Source organism: Anomaloglossus baeobatrachus, chromosome 3 (assembly GCF_048569485.1).
Source record: "Anomaloglossus baeobatrachus isolate aAnoBae1 chromosome 3, aAnoBae1.hap1, whole genome shotgun sequence".
Classification (NCBI taxonomy): domain Eukaryota; kingdom Metazoa; phylum Chordata; class Amphibia; order Anura; family Aromobatidae; genus Anomaloglossus; species Anomaloglossus baeobatrachus.
Genome location: NC_134355.1, coordinates 696,885,649 through 696,894,803, shown reverse-complemented (window position 1 = coordinate 696,894,803; position 9,155 = coordinate 696,885,649).

Sequence of the window (9,155 nt, the reverse complement as noted above, 5' to 3'; positions counted from 1 at the left end):
AGTGTCGTGTGCGCTTAGTGTGATCCGGAGAGTCTAGAGAGCAGTGGCGTCATTGAGAAGAAGAAAAGAAGGACACAGGATTCCAGAGAGAGTGGCAGTGACATCACTGAGAAGAGGAGAAGAATGACGCAGGATACCAGAGAAAGCGGCAGTGACGTCACTGAGAAGAGAAGAAGAAGGACGCAGGATACCAGAGAAAGCGGCAGTAGCGTCACTGAGAAGAGGAGAAGAAGGACGCAGGATACCAGAGAAAGCGGCAGTAGCGTCACTGAGAAGAGGAGAAGAAGGACGCATGATACCAGAGAAAGCGGCAGTGACATCACTGAGAAGAGGAGAAGAATGACGCAGGATACCAGAGAGAGCGGCAGTGGCGTCATTGAGAAGAAGAAAAGAAGGACACAGGATTCCAGAGAGAGTGGCAGTGACATCACTGAGAAGAGGAGAAGAATGACGCAGGATACCAGAGAAAGCGGCAGTGACGTCACTGAGAAGAGAAGAAGAAGGACGCAGGATACCAGAGAAAGCGGCAGTGACGTCACTGAGAAGAGAAGAAGAAGGACGCAGGATACCAGAGAAAGCGGCAGTAGCGTCACTGAGAAGAGGAGAAGAAGGACGCATGATACCAGAGAAAGCGGCAGTGACATCACTGAGAAGAGGAGAAGAATGACGCAGGATACCAGAGAAAGCGGCAGTGACGTCACTGAGAAGAGGAGAAGAAGGACACAGGATACCAGAGAGAGTGGCAGTGACATCACTGAGAAGAGGAGAAGAAGGACGCAGGATACCAGAGAAAGCGGCAGTGACGTCACTGAGAAGAGAAGAAGAAGGACGCAGGATACCAGAGAAAGCGGCAGTGGCGTCACTGAGAAGAGGAGAAGAAGGACGCAGGATACCAGAGAAAGCGGCAGTGACGTCACTGAGAAGAGGAGAAGAAGGACACAGGATACCAGAGAGAGTGGCAGTGACATCACTGAGAAGAGGAGAAGAAGGACGCAGGATACCAGAGAAAGCGGCAGTGACGTCACTGAGAAGAGAAGAAGAAGGACGCAGGATACCAGAGAAAGCGGCAGTGGCGTCACTGAGAAGAGGAGAAGAAGGACGCAGGATACCAGAGAGAGTGGCAGTGACATCACTGAGAAGAGGAGAAGAAGGACGCAGGATACCAGAGAGAGCGGCAGTGACATCACTGAGAAGAAGAAAAGAAGGACACAGGATACCAGAGAGAGCAGCAGTGACGTCACTGAGAAGAGGAGTAGAAGGATGCAGGATACCAGAGAGAGCGGCAGTGACATCACTGAGAAGAGGAGAAGAATGACGCAGGATACCAGAGAGAGCGGCAGTGACGTCACTGAGAAGAAGAGAAGAATGACGCAGGATACCAGAGAGAGCAGCAGTGACGTCACTGAGAAGAGGAGTAGAATGACGCAGGATAACAGAGAGAGCAGCAGTGACGTTACTGAGAAGAGGAGTAGAAGGATGCAGGATACCAGAGAGAGTGGCAGTGACATCACTGAGCAGAGGAGAAGAATGACGCAGGATACCAGAGAGAGCGGCAGTGACATCACTGAGAAGAGGAGAAGAATGACGCAGGATACCAGAGAGAGCGGCAGTGACATCACTGAGAAGAGGAGTAGAATGACGCAGGATACTAGAGAGAGCAGCAGTGACGTCACTGAGAAGAGGAGTAGAATGACGCAGGATACCAGAGAGAGCGGCAGTGACGTCACTGAGAAGAGGAGAAGAAGGACGCAAGATACCAGAGAAAGCGGCAGTGACATCACTGAGAAGAGGAGAAGGACGCAGGATACCAGAGAGAGCAGCAGTGACATCACTGAGAAGAGGAGTAGAAGGACGCAGGATACCAGAGAGAGCGGCGTCAGTGACGCCACTGAGAAGAGGAGAAGAAGGACGCAGGATACCAGAGAGAGTGGCAGTGACATCACTGAGAAGAGGAGAAGGATGCAGGATACCAGAGAGAGCAGCAGTGACGTCACTGAGAAGAGGAGTAGAAGGATGCAGGATACCAGAGAGAGTGGCAGTGACATCACTGAGAAGAGGAGAAGAATGACGCAGGATACCAGAGAAAGCGGCAGTGACGTCACTGAGAAGAGGAGAAGAAGGACGCAGGATACCAGAGAGAGTGGCAGTGACATCACTGACAAGAGGAGAAGAAGGACGCAGGATACCAGAGAAAGCGGCAGTGACGTCACTGAGAAGAGGAGAAGAAGGATGCAGGATACCAGAGAAAGCGGCAGTGACGTCACTGAGAAGAGGAGAAGAAGGACACAGGATACCAGAGTGAGTGGCAGTGACGTCACTGAGAAGAGGAGTAGAAGGATGCAGGACACCGAAGAGAGTGGCAGTGACATCACTGAAAAGAGGAGGAAAACGATGCAGGACAGTGCAGAGAGCGGCAGTGATGTCACTGAGAAGAGAAGAAGGACGCAGGACACCAAAGAGAGTGGCGGTGACATACCTGAGAAGAGGAGAAAAACGACGCAGGACAGTGGAGAGAGCGGCGGTAGGAGCGTGCACATACACACATGTAATAATCAAATATACATGGGAGGACTCATTAAGCATTTATGGCAAAACCAGTGATTGAGCCAGAGTAGTGGGCTGTAGTTTTAACTTTAGCATCCCTGCACTGCCCAGCCTTTTCTCTTTGACAGGGACACCGACCGATTTTCGGTTAGCATGTTCAGCTGTTAACCGAAAGGTTGGTGGCTCAAGCCCACAAATGGGTGAATGGTCTCTCTTCGCTTGAGTAGCAGACTACGTACGGGTGAAGAAGGATCCACGTCGTCTTTCATCTGCTTTCCCGACAAATAGCTCTGTTGCTCGCTGCCTATGTTTTGAACTAACGAGGTAGAATGGAGGAGACCTTTTCGAAAAGAGCTCTTTGTATATGGACGGAAGGAGCTTAGGGCCATTTCACACATCCAGCATTTCGCCGGATCTGGAACACTCCAGAACAGTGTAATACTGTACAATGGTATTGCGGCAAGCTCCGGTCATATGACAGCATGTGACCTGAGGTTGCTGCAATGCCATTGCACTTTACTGGAATGTGCCGGATCCGGCAATCAGGCAAAATGTTGGATGTGTGAAACGGCCCTTAGCTGGGCTGTGTTTATGAGGGGCGATGGTCTCTCTTGCTTGCGTAGCATACTACGGGTGTAAAAGGTTCCACGTTTGGTTTCGGATGAGCTGTGCCTCAACAAAAAAATCTCTGTTGCTTTGTGCTTACGTTTTAAACTCCTCAGGTACAACGGAGGAGACCCTTCTAGAAGAGCTGTTTGTAGGTGGACAGATGGAGCATAGCTGGGCTGTGTTTACCAGCAGGATGAACCCTCCGATAAAATAACCAAAACATACTTCCCCAGTGAATGATTATTTTTCTACACGTCTCTATAGGTGAACTAATTATATTCTTCCCATTATTGCATGTGTCGCGGGCGGAGGAGGGGACGCCGCGCTCTCCCTCTGCTCGGGTCCGGCTGCTCGAGCGATGGGCCGGATCCCAGGGACTCTAGCGACGCTCCTCGCCCGTGAGTGAAAGGGGGTTTTTGGGTGTGGGGATTGGTTATTGTCCGTGACGCCACCCACGGCTGTGGTGATTTCCAGACCGCCGGGCCACTACCCGTCCGCGGTCCTTCCAGCAACCTCCGAGCAGTCACCCCTGCGGACTCTCACCGCCGTCTGCTGACCTTGCTGTCACAGTCCGGGGCACACAGCCGGACCAACTTCAGGCTTTACTACTGTCACTTTTCTGTCACTTCAGCTTTTCTCATTAGCTCCACTACTACTTCCTTCTACTTCACTTCCTAAACTGCACTGCCTGGTTCTTCCCGCCTCCAGGGCTGTGAACTCCTCGGTGGGCGGAGCCAACCGCCTGGCCCACCCCCTGGTGTGAACATCAGCCCCTGGAGGAAGGCAACAAGGATTTTGGTAGCCTAGGTGTTCCTAACTGGGGTGTAGGGTGTGGTGGTGTTGTGACCTGTGACCCCTGGCTTGCCCAGGGCGTCACATTCCCCCTTAGCAAAATGCAGACAGTCCGCGGGCTGCCCGTCCAACACCGGTTTTATTTTCTGTAAAATATATAAAAAGGTAAAACGGTAACATAATACAAATTATAACATCATCCCACAACGGGAGGCACATTTCTTAAACGTTGCAAACGGTTTACGGTTACGGTCTCCGCTCTCTCCCACCCAAGCAACCTGGCCCTGATGCTGCCCCTAAAACCCAGGCAGCACCCCTTGACCCAAGTCCAGCACAAGTTACCCAAGCGGGATCTGTCCTTCCCCTCCAGAGGGTAGCCACCGGTTCCTGTGGTGGCTGGGCCCCAGCCTGCTCTGCTGTGGGCCCTCCCTCCAACCTGCCTCTCCGGAGGCAGCAATTGCGGAAACGGTAACGGTAAAACAACTTATTTACAAGCCACTAAACGTTTGTGGTTGCCCTGCAAGTTCACGGGCTTGTCCATGGAAAGCCCTCCATGCAACATTTTTAAACGGTCCCCACTGGGACAACGGTGCCGGCAACGCCCGGTTTCCTCAATCACGGTAAATCAGGTGAAGCTCCGGTAATCATTTTCTTTTATCATTTTCCAACTTTCAAACAAACTTGTAAACATGCTTACTGGTGGTCCCAACGGGGACGGCTGCAGCGGGCATCCGCTGCCCTTACTCCGAGTTCTCAACATCACCTGAGGGAGGGGGCGCGGCGCTCACTCGGGACTCCTGGCTGCCCCTTAGCTTAGCATCCAGCGCAAACCACCCCCTCTCCCCACAGTGTCGGGTGTACTGCACAATGTCGCCCGGCATTAGGTTACGGCCGGGATACTCCTCAGGCAGGTAAGCATTCACATCCCGCCGGGCTACAAACACTTCGGCCTCCAGGCCCGGTTCATATATAAACCCATAGCCCCGGCGGACATCAAACCGCCTTACCTGCCCTTCGTACAGCGGGCCCCGGACACGGAATGTTGCTTGACGGAGGCTCTCTTTCTCTCTAATTGCTCGGGCCACCAGCTCCGCCTTCTTCCTCTCTCTCTCACCGATCTCCAGACCCAGCGGTACCGGCTCCCTGTCCCAATACGGCGCTGCTGCGAGCTCCGGCGCACGGGTCGGGCCCTGCGGGACATTCTGAACGTTGCCCACTGTCAGAGATCTGGGCGGCAAGTCCCGCGGCGTCTTGGCCTTGGGCGCCACCTTGCAGCGACAACCCGGCGCTACCTCAGCCGAGGTGTGGGGGATGGGCACAGGGGCTTTCCGCAGCTGGGCCTCCGGCTCGGAACGGTTCATCAGCTCCGGCTCGGGGACTTTCTCTGGAGACGCCTCCGGTGCGGTTTTCGGAGCCTTCCAGGGCAACACTTCCGGTCTACTACGGGCTCCGGCTGCAGGTCGGTCCGCCTGGGCGGGCATGATGGGTATTGCTACCGGTTGCGGTGGTAGCGGGCCTAGTGGCGGGGTCACGGCCTCCGAGACGGGTGGCGAGGGAGGCAGTGGGGGGAGAGGGCTTGGACCGGGTCCCGCAGCCGCGATGACCGGCCCTTCAAGGGCATCGGGGCGTGGGTCACTCACCCTCCCTTCCTCCGCTTCCTCCTCCCGTCTCCGCACGGCTGCTATAACGTCCGCCATGTCAGTCTCCCACTCCTCCATGAGGAGCTGCATCCTGACCTGCAGCCGTTGGTAGAGCTGCACGGTCCGGATCTCCACCCACGCCGCGGTTCCAGGCGCGGGGGCTACGGTGTCGCGGGACGGCATCCACATGCTGCTGGCGGCTTTTCCCAGGAACAAGATCTCTGCAGAGTCCTGGCGTCCCTGCTTTTATAGCTGCTCTCACATGCAGCCAGCCGCCATCGCGTCCCCCTTAGCTTCTTTCCGGCCCCTCCTCTATTGGGGCGGGGTTTTTGGCCTTCGCGCCTCTGCTACTTGAGAAGACGCTCGAGCGGGAACTTTTTGCGCCAAAGATGGCGACTTCTGAAATTTTATAGCCGGATACCTCCAGCGGTCACAAGGCGCACCTCTACCCAACGGCAGAGCGGTAAGATCCTGTTTGTGACGCCAAGTTGTCGCGGGCGGAGGAGGGGACGCCGCGCTCTCCCTCTGCTCGGCTCCGGCTGCCGCGGCTGCTGCGGCCTGCTGCTGCTCGGTGGCTCGAGCGATGGGCCGGATCCCGGGGACTCTAGCAACGCTCCTCGCCCGTGAGTGAAAGGGGGTTTTTGGGTGTGGAGATTGGTTCTTGTCCGTGACGCCACCACGGTTGTGGTGATTTGTTGACACCACCGCTGCTCTGTATGGGGATCCCGGGAGTGGTGGTATGGAGCAGCGAGTTGTTGTGTTGCCCCTCCGTGGGTAGGGGTTGGTGATCCCGGGGCCCAGTGATGAGGTGGGGGATGCAGGGCTTGGTGGGCGCAGGGACGCGGGGGCAGCGCTGTGCCTTGCGGCACTGTGGTACTCACTCAGCCTGAGACGTTGACACAGTTTTCGGTAAAACACACGGCTGGAAAGACGGTTCCCACGGACGGCTGCACTTGCTTTCCCCAGTAGGTGACGGTGACGGTCCCTTTGTCCTGCACCTAAGTTGATGATGGTTGCGATGGGTTCCCACCGGTAACCCGCTCCCCGACTTGGATATGGGCTGGAGGAGCCCTACTTTGCCCGCAGGCGCTGGCCCTGAGAAACTGGTGCTCTGGCGGTGGCGGTGTCTCTCCGTTACGGTTGGACTGTTGCCTTCAATCGGGACTTGGTTGTTTGGAGACAGACGTCCCCTTCACTGACGGATTTGGCAAATTATGGCGACTCCTAGCCTTGCCGGGATCCGAAAGGCCCCTGCCCTGGTGCTGACTGTTCTTCGTATACTGCTCCAGACCGCCGGGTCACTACCCGTCCGCGGTCCTTCCAGCAACCTCCGAGCAGTCACCCCTACAGACTCTCACCGCCATCTGCTGACCTTGCTGTCACAGTCCGGGGCACACACCAGGACCAACTTCAGGCTTTACTACTGTCACTTTTCTTTCACTTCAGCTTTTCTCGTTAGCTCCACTACTACTTCCTTCTACCTCACTTCCTAAACTGCACTGCCTGGTTCTTCCCGCCTCCAGGGCTGTGAACTCCTCGGTGGGTGGAGCCAACCGCCTGGCCCACCCCCTGGTGTGAACATCAGCCCCTGGAGGAAGGCAACAAGGATTTTGGTAGCCTAGGTGTTCCTAACTGGGGTGTAGGGTGTGGTGTTGTGACCTGTGACCCCTGGCTTGCCCGGGGCGTCACACATGTATTTAAATAAATAAACAAAGAGGGAAAATAGCAAAATCGGCCAATGCCCCTGATGTATGTTTGGGTGAAATGGAGCCTTATCGCTGGTATCTGAGCTGTATGTGTTAACCAGAAACATCTGGTCAGGTCTCATATTCTGCTCCCAGGTGGAATGATGCAGACCAAAACACACAAAGGCTAAATATATGAAGTGTTGGTGGTATAGTGAGCATAGCTGCCTTCCAAGCAGTTGACCCGGGTTCGATTCCCGGCCAACGCAGATTTTTTTTTTAATAACTATAATTCTTCCTAATAAACTTAGTGCTCGAGAGAAAAACCTTCATTAAAGGAAGAGCGTCACCTCTTTTTAATTTTTGTATTAATAATAGTAATTATGGAATAATTTATTTTTAATAGAAAATTAAACTCATTGTTTATTCAGTTTTTATTTAAATGTAGTTTTACTGAAACACTGGGGGTGGCCATCTTGGATTTGCTGTGTGTAACGACAGTTGGTCACCTCAAATACAGCAGCTCTCTGTACGTTGGATCTGACCCCTATACTTAACACTGAGAGCTCCCTGCTGTGAGCAGGACACGCCCCCTGGACTGTCCAGCTCACCGCTGAGGGATGAGATCACCACCATCTTTGTGGAGCTCACAGCGTATGCTGCACTTTCGCCCTGTCACCCGCTTCGGATGGATGAGTACCGGTGCTGGGCTGCCGCTCCGAAAAACTTGGAAAAATTCTAAAAAACAGGATTCAGCCAAAACCGTACTGTACCGGCGGGGGTGAGGGCACAATACCATGGTAGATGACCCTTTTGTGCACCTGCAAAAAGATGAACACCTCTAGAAATGAGGCCAGATGAAGTCCATAGTGACTGGAGCTACCTGAATATAGTGAATGGATCTATCAGGGGCTCCTGGTCAGAATCATGTATTTTGGAGAATTAGATGGAAATGTGACGCCCTGGCCTATCAGGTCATCACATTGTATTGTGCAATCTGCCCTTCTGCACGGTATCCACATCCTCCTTGTTTATGGGTCCCTCACCTTTGGTGTTGCTAAGAACAAGCTAATCAAAACCCTATGAACACTCTGCACCACACCCACCAGACACACCAATGGGTAGCCTAAAGGGAATAGGGCAGCTCACTTGGGGGGTTGGTTAGGGAGGGTCAGGAGTGTCAGGAGCAGTTAGTTGAGAAGTGACTCTCAGGAGGAGAGGTCACAGGTCGGTCGAGAGTGGAGTAGCGTTGGAGGAGGTCGGGAGCAGGGCTCCTGGAGACTACTAGGTGGCAGACGTTGGTCTGGGCCTGGTAGGAGCTGAAACCCCGGTTGCAGGGGATCGTGACAAAGGGCACAGAACTGCCGAGGAGGGCAACCGGCGGCCTTGTGCCATCTCCGTACAGGGGCCAGGGCACAACGGGGTACGTGGACGCTAGGCCAGGAAGTAGTGTCGCGGGCGGAGGAGGGGACGCTGCGCTCACCCACTGCTCGGGTCTGGCTACTGCTGCTGCTGCTGCTCGGTGGTGGCTCGAGCAGTGGGCCGGATCCCGGGGACTTGAGCGGCGTTCCTCGCCCGTGAGTGAAAGGGGGTGGTTTGGGTTTAGGGATATTGTCCGTGACGCCACCCACGGTTGTGGTGAGATTGGTGACACCACCGCTGCTCTGGACGGGGATCCCGGGAGTGATGACAGGGAGCAGCTTGGATGTTGGTTCTCCCTTCCGTGGGTAGGGGGTTTGGTTGTCCCGGGGCCCGGTGAGGGGTTTAGTGATGGCAGGCGGGTTACGGGGCCTGGTAAGGTGCAGGGTCGCGGGGGCAGCGCTGTGCCGCACAGCACGGTGGTACTCACTCAGCCAGTAATTCACACAGAGTCTCTGGTCAAACA